Source organism: Pseudophryne corroboree, chromosome 2 (assembly GCF_028390025.1).
Source record: "Pseudophryne corroboree isolate aPseCor3 chromosome 2, aPseCor3.hap2, whole genome shotgun sequence".
Classification (NCBI taxonomy): Eukaryota; Metazoa; Chordata; class Amphibia; order Anura; family Myobatrachidae; genus Pseudophryne; species Pseudophryne corroboree.
Window position 1 is genome coordinate 842,429,616 of NC_086445.1, and position 12,579 is coordinate 842,442,194.

General features: G+C 44.7%; 4 pseudogenes; 2 read left to right on the plus strand and 2 right to left on the minus strand.

Moving 5' to 3' along the window:
• Positions 1-8,647: 8,647 nt before the first annotated feature.
• LOC135051431 (5S ribosomal RNA) lies at positions 8,648-8,767 on the minus strand (annotated as a pseudogene).
• A 238-nt stretch (positions 8,768-9,005) lies between these two features.
• Positions 9,006-9,125, minus strand: LOC135051703 (5S ribosomal RNA; annotated as a pseudogene).
• Positions 9,126-11,238: 2,113 nt separating this feature from the next.
• LOC135051704 (5S ribosomal RNA) lies at positions 11,239-11,358 on the plus strand (annotated as a pseudogene).
• A 238-nt stretch (positions 11,359-11,596) lies between these two features.
• On the plus strand, positions 11,597-11,716 carry LOC135051432 (5S ribosomal RNA; annotated as a pseudogene).
• Positions 11,717-12,579: the final 863 nt, after the last annotated feature.

Below are 12,579 nucleotides of genomic sequence, written 5' to 3' on the forward strand. Positions count from 1 at the left end.
CTGAAAGGTGACCCATGTTTGCACATGGGTCACCTTTCCACGAATGCCAGAAACCCACTTTGCCTTCTGGCTAAGTGGGTTTCTTCAGCCAATCAGGGAGTGCCACGTTGTAGCACTCTCCTGATCAGCTGTGTGCTGCTGTCCTCACTGACAGGCAGCACGCGGCAGTGTTACAATGTAGCGCCTATGCGCTACATTGTAACCAATGATGGGAACTTTCTGCTCAGCGGTGACGTCACTTTAGGTCAACCGCAGGGCAGAAAGTTCCCATCATTGGTTACAATGTAGCGCATAGGCGCTACATTGTAACACTGCCGTGTGCCGCCTGTCAGTGAGGACAGGAGCACACAGCTGATCAGGAGAGTGCTACAACGTGGCACTCCCTGATTGGCTGAAGAAACCCACTTAGCCAGAAGGCAAAGTGGGTTTCTGGCATTCGTGGAAAGGTGACCCATGTGCAAACATGGGTCACCTTTCAGTTCGTGGTCGGGCAACCGTTTTTTTGTTTTATTCAAGTACGTGGATTATCCCTGGATTTGCCGAGGAGCCTGGACCACTGGATCTGGTGAGTAGAATTTCTTCAACAGGTACCCCTTGGATTCTACTGGAGAAGAGGACCGACCTGCGTGGGAACATAAGGTAAGTATGTATGTATGTGTGTATGTATGTAATAAAATTATACTTTCACGGTGTGTGTGTCTTGTGTTTTTTTGGGTATTTTTTTAGTGGTAGTACTACAGGTACCAGCGGGCCCGTTTTTCCACCGCATGCTGGTACTTGTGGTTCTCCAAGTACAAGCATGCGGGGGAGGCTTGCTGGGACTTGTAGTACTGCTACTAAAAACAATATCTTTTATTTTACAACAAAGGCTATCAGCCCTCCCATCCGCAGCCCATTGGATGGGGGGGGGACAGCCTCGGGCTTCACCCCTGGCCCTTGGGTGGCTGGGGGGGGGGGACCCCTTGATTGAAGGGGTCCCCACTCCCCCAGGGTACCCCGGCCAGGGGTGACTAGTTGGATTTTTGATGCCACGGCCGCAGGGCGCTATATAAAAGTGACCCCCGGCTGTGGCATTATCTGTCCAGCTAGTGGAGCCCGGTGCTGGTTTTAAAAATACGGGGGACCCCTACTCTTTTTGTCCCCCGTATTTTTGGGACCAGGACCAGGCGCAGAGCCCGATGCTGGTTGCTTAAATATGGGGGAACCCCTGTCATTTTTTTTCCCATATTTCTGCAACCAGGATCGGCTCAAAGAGCCCGAGGCTGGTTATGCTTAGGAGGGGGGACCCCACGCAATTTTTTTTAGGATTTTACTTTGTTTAATTTAAAAAAAAAAAAATACGAACCCCAGCACGGATCACACAGATCCGGCCGAGATTGATTGTAAAAAAAAACGGCAGTGTTTTGCTAATCACTGCCGTCAAATTAGGTAAAAAAACACGAATGACATCGACATCGGAAGCAAAGAAAAATACGAATACGACAGCTTAGTAAATCCATCGTAATCAATTCAAAAAGTTGCAGTTTTACACTGTCGATGTCATTCGTGATTGAACTTTGACCTTTTTTCGGAAATTACGAATCTTAGTAAATTTACCCCACTGTGTCTAAATGTCATCGTTAGGTTCAATTATGTGATGAGGGACAGGATTTGCATCTGTTTGCCCACATAGTTTATAGATGAAAGCCACCAGCTCTGGCTGCCTATTACGGTGACCATAAATAATTTGAATTGGTCCTTGACCACCAATCCATGGCACCCCTTCAAGTGTATGAAGGCACCCCTGCAAGTGTCTTGAGGCACCACAGGGAGCCACGGCACACAGTTTGAGAACCACTGCCCTAAGGTATGCATTATGTAGCCTAAGACAGTGTTGAGACATCAGCAGGGCTTAAAGTGGTCCTTGAGAAGTGGTGGAACTCATTTCCTCTGCCACCTCCCCCTCACATTAGGCATAGCCAGGGCCAGTGCTAGGGTTTTCGGAACCCCCCTGTACACTATAAATTTGTGCCCTGCCTCCCATACTTCATAAAGAGACAGCGGTCTCACAAGGAAGGTCTGGGGTCACACAATAGTACCCCAATTCAAATTATACTACACAGTAGCACAATCGTATTCACATTACACTGCCTGTAGTGCCCCTTATTAATATTACAGCACATAGTAATACCCTTTATTCATGTTACGTCACTCAGCAGTGCCCCTTATTCACGTTATGCTACACAGTGGTTCCCCTTATAAACATTATGCCACACAGTAGTGCCCCCTAATACACAATGCCCACATTAGTGTCCCTTATACACATAATGCCCACAGTAGTTGTGCTGCTTATACACATAATGCCCACAGTAGTAGTACCCCTTACACATAATCCCACAATTATGCCTCTTATACACATAATGCCCAAAGTAGTGCCACTTATACTATAATGCCCACAGTAGTAGTGCCCCTTATACACGTAATGCCGACAGTAGTGACCATTGTACATATCTCTGCCTGTGTTACTCCAGCAGTTCACCACCTGTGTCCCTCCAGCCCCCTCTCATCTTATCGCATGTCCAGAGCCTGCTTCTTTCAATGGCACTTCTTCACTTCAGTGGCGGTGATGGCATGATGTCACATATGCCATGTCAGAAAAGGAAGCCACTGGGACCTGGGGAGGGGATGAACACTGTCCAACAGATAAAAGAAATACCGGGTGGGGCGGGCCATAGAACTGAGGAAGGGGGAGTTGGCAGCAGCTCATAAGTGACACCAGCACCGCCTGAATCATTTATTGATGTGGGAGGCAGGATGGGCTTTTTTATTGGAATTACTGTGCAGGGCCATGGGTAGGTGGAACTAGCTCAACCTACCATTACAGGTGGTGGAACTCAGTTCCACCCTGTTCCCCCCCACTTTATCCCCTGGACATTAGCTGTTATTATAACTACAAAAGAGTTGCGCTGACAGAGCAGTCAGTTAAAAATTGTCATTGGTGTAAACACAAGTATTATTATTAACCTTTATTTATATGGCACCACATGGAGTCCACTATACCTTCCCGAATTTGTAAAGAGAGAAAGAATGAAAAGAACAGGAAAAAAGTTTTTACAGTACAGAACATTGCAGGACAAGGTTTATAACATTTCTGCAGTAGCAGTCATAGTACCCAAATAAGCAGTGGGGTGGCCATGCTCAAAGGTTTGGTGCTATTTTTGGAAGTGGAAAGGTAATGGGGGTGATTCCGAGTTGTTCGCTCGCTAGCTGCTTTTAGCAGCATTGCACACGCTAGGCCGCCGCCCTCTGGGAGTGTATCTTAGCATAGCAGAATTGCGAACAAAAGATTAGCAGAATTGCGAATAGAAAATTCTTAGCAGTTTCTGAGTAGCTCGAGACTTACTCCTACACAGCGATTAGCTCAGCCCGTTTCGTTCCTGGTTTGATGTCACAAACACGCCCTGCATTCGGCCAGCCATTCCCCAGTTTCTCCAGACACTCCCGCGTTTTATCCTGGCACGCCTGCGTTTTTCCGCACACTCCCAGAAAACGGTCAGTTTCCACCCAGAAACACCCACTTCCTGTCAATCACACTCCGATCACTTCAACGATGAAAATTCTTAGTTTGGACGTGAGTAAATCTACTAAGTTTTGTGCTAAAATACTTAGCGCATGCGCATTGCGTACCATGCGCATTTTTGCCTTAATCGCTCCGTTGCGAAAATCGGCAATGAGCGAACAACTCGGAATGACCCCCAATGATGGTTTCAATGAGGAAAAGCACGAGGGAAGAGGACCCTGCTCATGAGAGCTTACACTCTAAACAGAGGAGCTAGCTGAAAAATCTCAGCATACGTTTATTCATAAAACATTCTGGAATTCACGCCTCAGTCTTTAGTAATGAAAATACATCCAAATTGATAACAAGTAAACCAGTCCGAAAAAAAAAACAGTATTTACAGTACTTTGTATGGTAATATATTTGTATTTGGGCTGAACACTGTAGCAAACAAAATAGCAACAAAATAGTCAGATTCTGAACAAGAATTCATATCAACATAATTGATCCAAGGGCTATTTTTGAAAATGTAATAATGTAATAATCCATAGCTTAGAGTTAAAATGTACTTGCTGTGCCCAACTCCTGAACGGCATTCAAACTGTCATAACTATACATATACTCCAGGGGCTGGGAGCCAGAGCATGGCATAGCCTGCAGTGGAAGGTAAGTACTGCTGGTATACCCTAAGGACATCCCGCCCTGTGTGATGGCACCAGGCGCTTGCCACTACTTAACAACAACCAAGGTGACAGTTGACACACTGACAAATTCAGGGGGGCACCAAGGCATGTGCCTTCCCTGTCATTAAGGAGATTTTTTTTATTTAATCAGTGGCTTCTGGCTATCAGTCAGCCCTCACCTAGGCCAGTGGCAGAATTAGCGGCGATGTAGCCGGTACATTGCATCAGGGCCTGTCGCTATACAGTCGCCAGCATTATAATGAGTCAAATTTACTCATCTTTACTATGCTGCCGTGGATGTCCTTGGCCCAGCCCACTGAAGCCCCGGCCTCTTCAAATGATGTTAGGTCCCTCCCCACCAGATCCTTAAGTAGCCGACCATGAACCTATACCCTGCAGTGCTGCTGCTGACAGGGGATCAGGATGTTTGTACAGCTGGCTGCTGCTTCTGAACACTGAACCTCAGACGTCTGTAAACAGTACTGGGGAGTAGATGGGTGGGCATGAGCGTGAGCGTGTGTGTGTGTGTGTGTGTGTGTGTGTGTTTGTGTGTGTGTGTATACTGTATACTAGAGATGTGCCTCGGACACTTTTCGGGTTTTGTGTTTTGGTTATAGATCTGGATATCCGCTCGTGTTTTGGATCTGGATTGGTTTTGCCAAAACCACCCTTTTCGGGTTTTGGTTTTGGAACTGGATGATTTTTGAAAAAACATAAAAACAGCTAAAATCACAGAATTTGGGGGTAATTTCGATCCTACGGTATTATTAACCTCAATGATATTCATTTCCACTCATTTCCAGTCTATTCTGAACACCTCACACCTCACAATATTGTTTTTAGGCCAACAGGTTGCACCGAGGTAGCTGGATGACTAAGCTAAGCGACACAAGTGGGCAGCACAAACACCTTGCCCATCTAGGAGTGGCACTGCAGTGGCAGACAGGATGGCAGTTTTAAAAACTAGGTCCGAAAGAGCACATAACGCAAAGAAAAAAAAGAGGTGCAAGATGGAATTGACCCATCCTTATGTTGTATGGACAGGACATGCACACTTTAACAACCAATCATTTCAACGACAGGTTCTGCCACACGACTGTGGATTAAATGATTGGTTTGTTTGGGCCCCCACAAAAAAAGAAGCAATCAATCCCCCCACCAAAAAAGAAGCAATTAATCTCTCCTTTCACAAACTGGCTCTACAGAGGCAAGGTGTTGTCCTCATCCTCCGATTCCTCACCCCTTTCAGATTGTACATCCTCATCCTCACAGAGTATTAATTCGACCCCACTGGAATCCACCATCACAGGTCCCTGTGTACTTTCTGGAGGCAATTGATGGTAAAGGTCTTCCTAGAGGAATTTATCATTCATTTTGATGAACATCATCTTCTCCACATTTCGTACAGTTTCCTCCTACGCCGATCGCTGACAAGGTTACCGGCTGGAGGTGGGGGCAACATAGGTAAAATAAAGCCAGTTTGTGCAAGGGCATCCAAATTGCCTCTTTTTCCTGCCAGTATACATACGGACTGTCTGACATGCCTACTTGGATGCTGTCACCGATATAATCCTCCACCATTCTTTCAATGGTGACAGCATCATATGCAGTGACAGTGCACATGTCAGTAATTGTTGGCAGGTCCTTCAGTCCGGACCATATGTCAACACTTGCTCCTGACTGCCCTGCATCAACGCCAGTGGGTAGGCTAGGAAATGTAATCCTTTTCCTCTCAGCCCCAGTTGCGGGAGAAAATGAAGTAGGAGCTGTTGACGGGTCACGTTCCGCTTGAGTTGACAATTTTCTCACCAGCAGGTCTTTGCACCTCTGCACACTTGTGTCTGCCAGAAAGAGAGATACAACATAGGCTTTAAACCTAGGATTGAGAATGGTGACAAAAACTGATTTCAACAGATTGACCACCCCTGAATCCTGGCATAGCGAATGAAGGGCTCCTTCCACAATTCCCACATACTTTGCGGAATCACTCCATCTTAGCACCTCCTTCAATTTCTCTAGCTGCTTCTTCAAAAGTCTGATGAGGGGAATGCCCTGACTCAAGCTGGCAGTGTCTGAAACTGACTTCACGTGTGGCAAGTTCGAAGGGTTGGAGAACCTTGCACAAGATGGAAATTATTCTCCACTGTACTTGAGTCAGGTGCATTCCCCCTCCTTTGTCTTTATCGTAGGTGGATGTGTAGGCTTGAATGGCCTTTTGCTGCTCCTCCATCCTCTGAACCATATAGAGTGTTGAATTCCACCTCGTTACCACCTCTTGCTTCAGGTGATGGCAGGGCAGGTTCAGGAGTGTTTGTTGGCACTCTAGTCTTTGGCACACAGTCACTGAATGTCGAAAGTGGCCCATGATTTTTCAAGCCACTGAAAGCATCTCCTACATGTCCCTGTCATTTTTCAAAAAATTCTGAACCACCAAATTAATTGTATGTGCAAATCATGGGAAGTGCAGGAATTTGCCCAGATGTAATGCACGTACAATGGCCCTCATTCCGAGTTGTTCGCTCGTTGCCGATTTTCGCTTTATTGCGATTAGTCGCTTACTGCGCATGCGCAAGGTTCGCAGAGCGCATGCGCTTAGTTATTTTACAGAAAAGTTAGGTATTTTACTCACGACATTACGAGGTTTTTTCATCGTTCTGGTGATGGTAGTGTGATTGACAGGAAGTGGGTGATTCTGGGCGGAAACTGGCCATTTTCTGGGAGTGTGCGAAAAAACGCTGGCGTTTCTGGGAAAAACGCGGGAGTGGCTGGAGAAACGGGGGAGTGTCTGGGCGAACACTGGGTGTGTTTGTGACGTCAAACCAGGAACAAAACTGACTGAACTGATCGCAATGGCTGAGTAAGTCTGGAGCTACTCAGACACTGCTAAGAAATTTCTATTCGCAATTGTGCTAATCTTTCGTTCGCAATTCTGCTAAGCTAAGATACACTCCCAGAGGGCGGCGGCTTAGCGTGTGCAATGATGCTAAAAGCAGCTAGCGAGCGAACAACTCGGAATGAGGGCCAATATTGGTGGTGTTGTCAGATATAAGAAATCCCCAGGAGAGTCTAATTGGGGTAAGCCATTGTGCTATGATGTCCCTCAGTTTCCGTAAAAGGTTGTCAGCAGTGTGCTTCTTACATAAACTGGTGATACACAGCATAGCCTGCCTAGGAACGAGTTGGCATTTGTGAGATGCTACTACTGGTGCCGCTGCTGTTGTTGCAGCGGGAGGCAATACATCTACCCAGTGGGCTGTCAAAGTCATGTTCTCCTTAGTTTGCCCTGCTCCACTTGTCCACATGTCCGTGGTTAAGTGGACACTGGGTACAACCGCATTTTTCAGGACACTGGTGACACTTTTCTTAATGTCCCTGTACAGTCCAGGAATCGCTTGCCTAGTGAAGTGGAATCTAGGTGGGATTTTGTACCAAGGACACAGTACATCCGTCAACTGTCTAAATCCCACTGCACTAATGGCGGATACCAGACGCATGTCTAACACCAGCATAATTGTTATGGCCTCAGTAATATGCTTTGTAACAGGATGACTGCTGTCATATTTATCTTCTTCATAAAGGACTGTTGGACAGTCAATTGCTTAGTTGAAGTAGTACAAGTGGTCTTCCGGCTTCCTCTCTGGGATGACAATTGACTCCAATCAGCAGCAACAACAGCAGCGGTAGCAGCAGTAGGCATACCACTCAAGGATCCTCCAGAGGAATCCCGGTTAGGAGAGGACACGTCAGTCATGACAGTGACATGGCCTGCAGGACTACTTACGTTCCTGAATGAGGAGGAAATTGATGTTGAGGGAGTTGGTGGTGTTGCTTGCAGGAGCTTGGGTACAAGAGGAAGAAGGGATTTAGGTGTCAGTGGACTGCTTATGCTCTTACCCAAAGTTTCTGAACTTAACAATGACTTCTGATGAATGCGCTGCAGGTGACGTATAAGGGAGGATGTTCCTAGGTTGTTAATGTCCTTACCCCTACTTATTATGGATTAACAGTCAGAAAAAACCAAAACAAAGAAGTGTTGGTAAGTAGACTCTTTTTTGGGAGCACTCTAATTCAAAGGATGGCAATGTAATTTGTTACTGATAAAACCATTTTTATTAGGTAACACGTAAAATAAGAATTAAGGAGTATCTGCATTGAAAGTTAAAAGCTTTGCGAAAATATGAAAAAAAGAGAGTTTATAAGTAATACGTGATATCCATATCACAATCTACCAATTGCCGGAAATTATGGCTGTGGTAACAAAATTCATTAATCATTGCACATTGTGACTCATGTATTGTATGACCATCATTTATTCAGCAGATATCCATTATGGATTGTGGTAAATGCAGAGAATTAAATCATAGGCCATATAAGAGTCCGGTACCCAATAGTATATGTCTAGGTGACACTATATAGGGGAGTCAACTTATTGCAGTACCAGGGTGTTCAGAGGTGGTCTCCCATCCTAGTACTAGCCCGGCCTTTCACTGCTTAGCTTCCAAGGTCAGAAGAGATTGGGAATCTCCAGTGAGGTATGACCGCAAATGTCGTACTCACCCTATTGAGTCACCCAAATGTGTGCAGCCAATTGGTTTAGTCACCTTGTGACATGGCAGCCACAGTGAAATATGAGCATGGGTGATGGCCTGTTTTGTGGAAAAAAGGTTTTTTTCAAAACACGCAATATCCACAATTAGGACTTGCCTATCACCGCTGCAAACCAATATTTTGAAAATTCAATTGCCCAATATTTTTAGTGCAGATGACGCTATAGGGGAATCAATTTATTGCGGTACCAGGGTGTTCAGAGGTGGTCACCCATCCTATTACTAACCCGGCCTTTCACTGCTTAGCTTCCAAGGTCAGAAGAGATTGGGCATTCCCAGTGAGGTATGACCGCAAATATTGTACTCACCCTTTTGAGTCATCCAGGTTCATAAGTATGTAACTGACATAATTGATATTTGTATGTCTATATAGTACAATGGTCAAAAAAATGAGATAATGTGCAGCCACCAGGCTTAGCTACCCTGTGACATATCAACCACAGACAATAATATACATATGAGTGAAGGCCTATTATGCGGGTAAAATTCCTGAACACCACACAATGTCCACAATTAGGACTTGCCTTTCACTCCAAGAAACACCCAGAGGGCACCAGACCGGCCGTACCAAATTATACCGCTATATAAATGCAGGTTATAATTAAACTGCGCATCTTAAATGTGGCAGTAGGTTTTCAAAATAATAATTAGTGATAGTACACCCCTATGCACTTAACCAGATAATGGCTATAATGTGCCTTATGCCTGGAACCTATAATCAGTACTTGTATGATTGTAGGAAAGCAGGCTGTGACTAGATGCTTGTAGATACTTAGCACAAGTATTTGCTGAGGTTTACCATTGATATATTGGTGAGTTTCGAATGGAGAGACACACAGTCATTAGTACATATGAGTTAGTGGTAGCTTGCTATTGATGTTTGTAGCAAGTATGGATGATCCCAGCTTTGTATACCTTATTGCTGAGGGAGAAAAAATAATGCATTACTTATGATGTTGCTAGTTGGAACAGTTTATCCAGTTTAATTTGCAGTTGTGCATGGTTGTTTGACATGCATATATAGCTCGATGAATGTTGGTTGCTCAGGAAAATTGAATTGATTGTGCTAACAAGCTTAATAATTAAAGTGCAGTTCACAAAGTACAAAGTGCGGGGTATACGATACCAGCTCCGGTGTCGCTGTCACTGCGAGACCCGCTTGTTGCTGTGCCCGTGCTTCCAGGGCTGCAGCGGCGTGTGGCCGGGGTCTCCTCGTTCAGAAGACGGAGCTGTGCGGCCGTTGCCTGGTAACCGTCCTAGGGATTCCGGCTAATGCGGTCACGTGTGCGCATCACGTGATCGCGATACTTCCTCCTCCTGACGTACGTTTCGCATTGTATGCTTGATCAGTCACGTCCTGATCAAGCATACAATGCGAAACGTACGTCAGGAGGAGGAAGTATCGCGATCACGTGATGCGCACACGTGACCGCATTAGCCGGAATCCCTAGGACGGTTACCAGGCAACGGCCGCACAGCTCCGTCTTCTGAACGAGGAGACCCCGGCCACACGCCGCTGCAGCCCTGGAAGCACGGGCACAGCAACAAGCGGGTCTCGCAGTGACAGCGACACCGGAGCTGGTATCGTATACCCCGCACTTTGTACTTTGTGAACTGCACTTTAATTATTAAGCTTGTTAGCACAATCAATTCAATTTTCCTGAGCAACCAACATTCATCGAGCTATATATGCATGTCAAACAACCATGCACAACTGCAAATTAAACTGGATAAACTGTTCCAACTAGCAACATCATAAGTAATGCATTATTTTTTCTCCCTCAGCAATAAGGTATACAAAGCTGGGATCATCCATACTTGCTACAAACATCAATAGCAAGCTACCACTAACTCATATGTACTAATGACTGTGTGTCTCTCCATTCGAAACTCACCAATATATCAATGGTAAACCTCAGCAAATACTTGTGCTAAGTATCTACAAGCATCTAGTCACAGCCTGCTTTCCTACAATCATACAAGTACTGATTATAGGTTCCAGGCATAAGGCACATTATAGCCATTATCTGGTTAAGTGCATAGGGGTGTACTATCACTAATTATTATTTTGAAAACCTACTGCCACATTTAAGATGCGCAGTTTAATTATAACCTGCATTTATATAGCGGTATAATTTGGTACGGCCGGTCTGGTGCCCTCTGGGTGTTTCTTGGAGTGAAAGGCAAGTCCTAATTGTGGACATTGTGTGGTGTTCAGGAATTTTACCCGCATAATAGGCCTTCACTCATATGTATATTATTGTCTGTGGTTGATATGTCACAGGGTAGCTAAGCCTGGTGGCTGCACATTATCTCATTTTTTTGACCATTGTACTATATAGACATACAAATATCAATTATGTCAGTTACATACTTATGAACCTGGATGACTCAAAAGGGTGAGTACAATATTTGCGGTCATACCTCACTGGGAATGCCCAATCTCTTCTGACCTTGGAAGCTAAGCAGTGAAAGGCCGGGTTAGTAATAGGATGGGTGACCACCTCTGAACACCCTGGTACCGCAATAAATTGATTCCCCTATAGCGTCATCTGCACTAAAAATATTGGGCAATTGAATTTTCAAAATATTGGTTTGCAGCGGTGATAGGCAAGTCCTAATTGTGGATATTGCGTGTTTTGAAAAAAACCTTTTTTCCACAAAACAGGCCATCACCCATGCTCATATTTCACTGTGGCTGCCATGTCACAAGGTGACTAAACCAATTGGCTGCACACATTTGGGTGACTCAATAGGGTGAGTACGACATTTGCGGTCATACCTCACTGGAGATTCCCAATCTCTTCTGACCTTGGAAGCTAAGCAGTGAAAGGCCGGGCTAGTACTAGGATGGGAGACCACCTCTGAACACCCTGGTACTGCAATAAGTTGACTCCCCTATATAGTGTCACCTAGACATATACTATTGGGTACCGGACTCTTATATGGCCTATGATTTAATTCTCTGCATTTACCACAATCCATAATGGATATCTGCTGAATAAATGATGGTCATACAATACATGAGTCACAATGTGCAATGATTAATGAATTTTGTTACCACAGCCATAATTTCCGGCAATTGGTAGATTGTGATATGGATATCACGTATTACTTATAAACTCTCTTTTTTTCATATTTTCGCAAAGCTTTTAGCTTTCAATGCAGATACTCCTTAATTCTTATTTTACGTGTTACCTAATAAAAATGGTTTTATCAGTAACAAATTACATTGCCATCCTTTGAATTAGAGTGCTCCCAAAAAAGAGTCTACTTACCAACACTTCTTTGTTTTGGTTTTTTCTGACTGTCTAAATTTGACTCTGGGGAGCACCACTGGAAGCAACATTTATTGGGATTAGGATTAAATTTCCATATACCCCCAGTTGCTATATCTAGAAGCAATTCAGGGATAATTCAGTTTTTCAGAGGCTACTATTTATCAGATCAAGGACTTGTGCGGTTCCCAATATTTTTCTTTCTATTATTATGGATTAACAAAGGCAACACACGGCTTTACACCTGTTGTCCGGATTTGTGGAGTAATAATTCCACACTGAAGAGGTGGCTTTTTTGGTATTTCGCCCAGGCATTACAATGGGCTTTCTCATCCCATGGACAACAACTGTCTCAGCTGCTGCCTTATTCAAACAAACCACATCACCATCAGAATCCTCATTGTCAACTTCTTCCTCAGCGCCAGCTACACCAATATCCTCCTCATCCTGGTGTACGTCTACAGTGACATCCT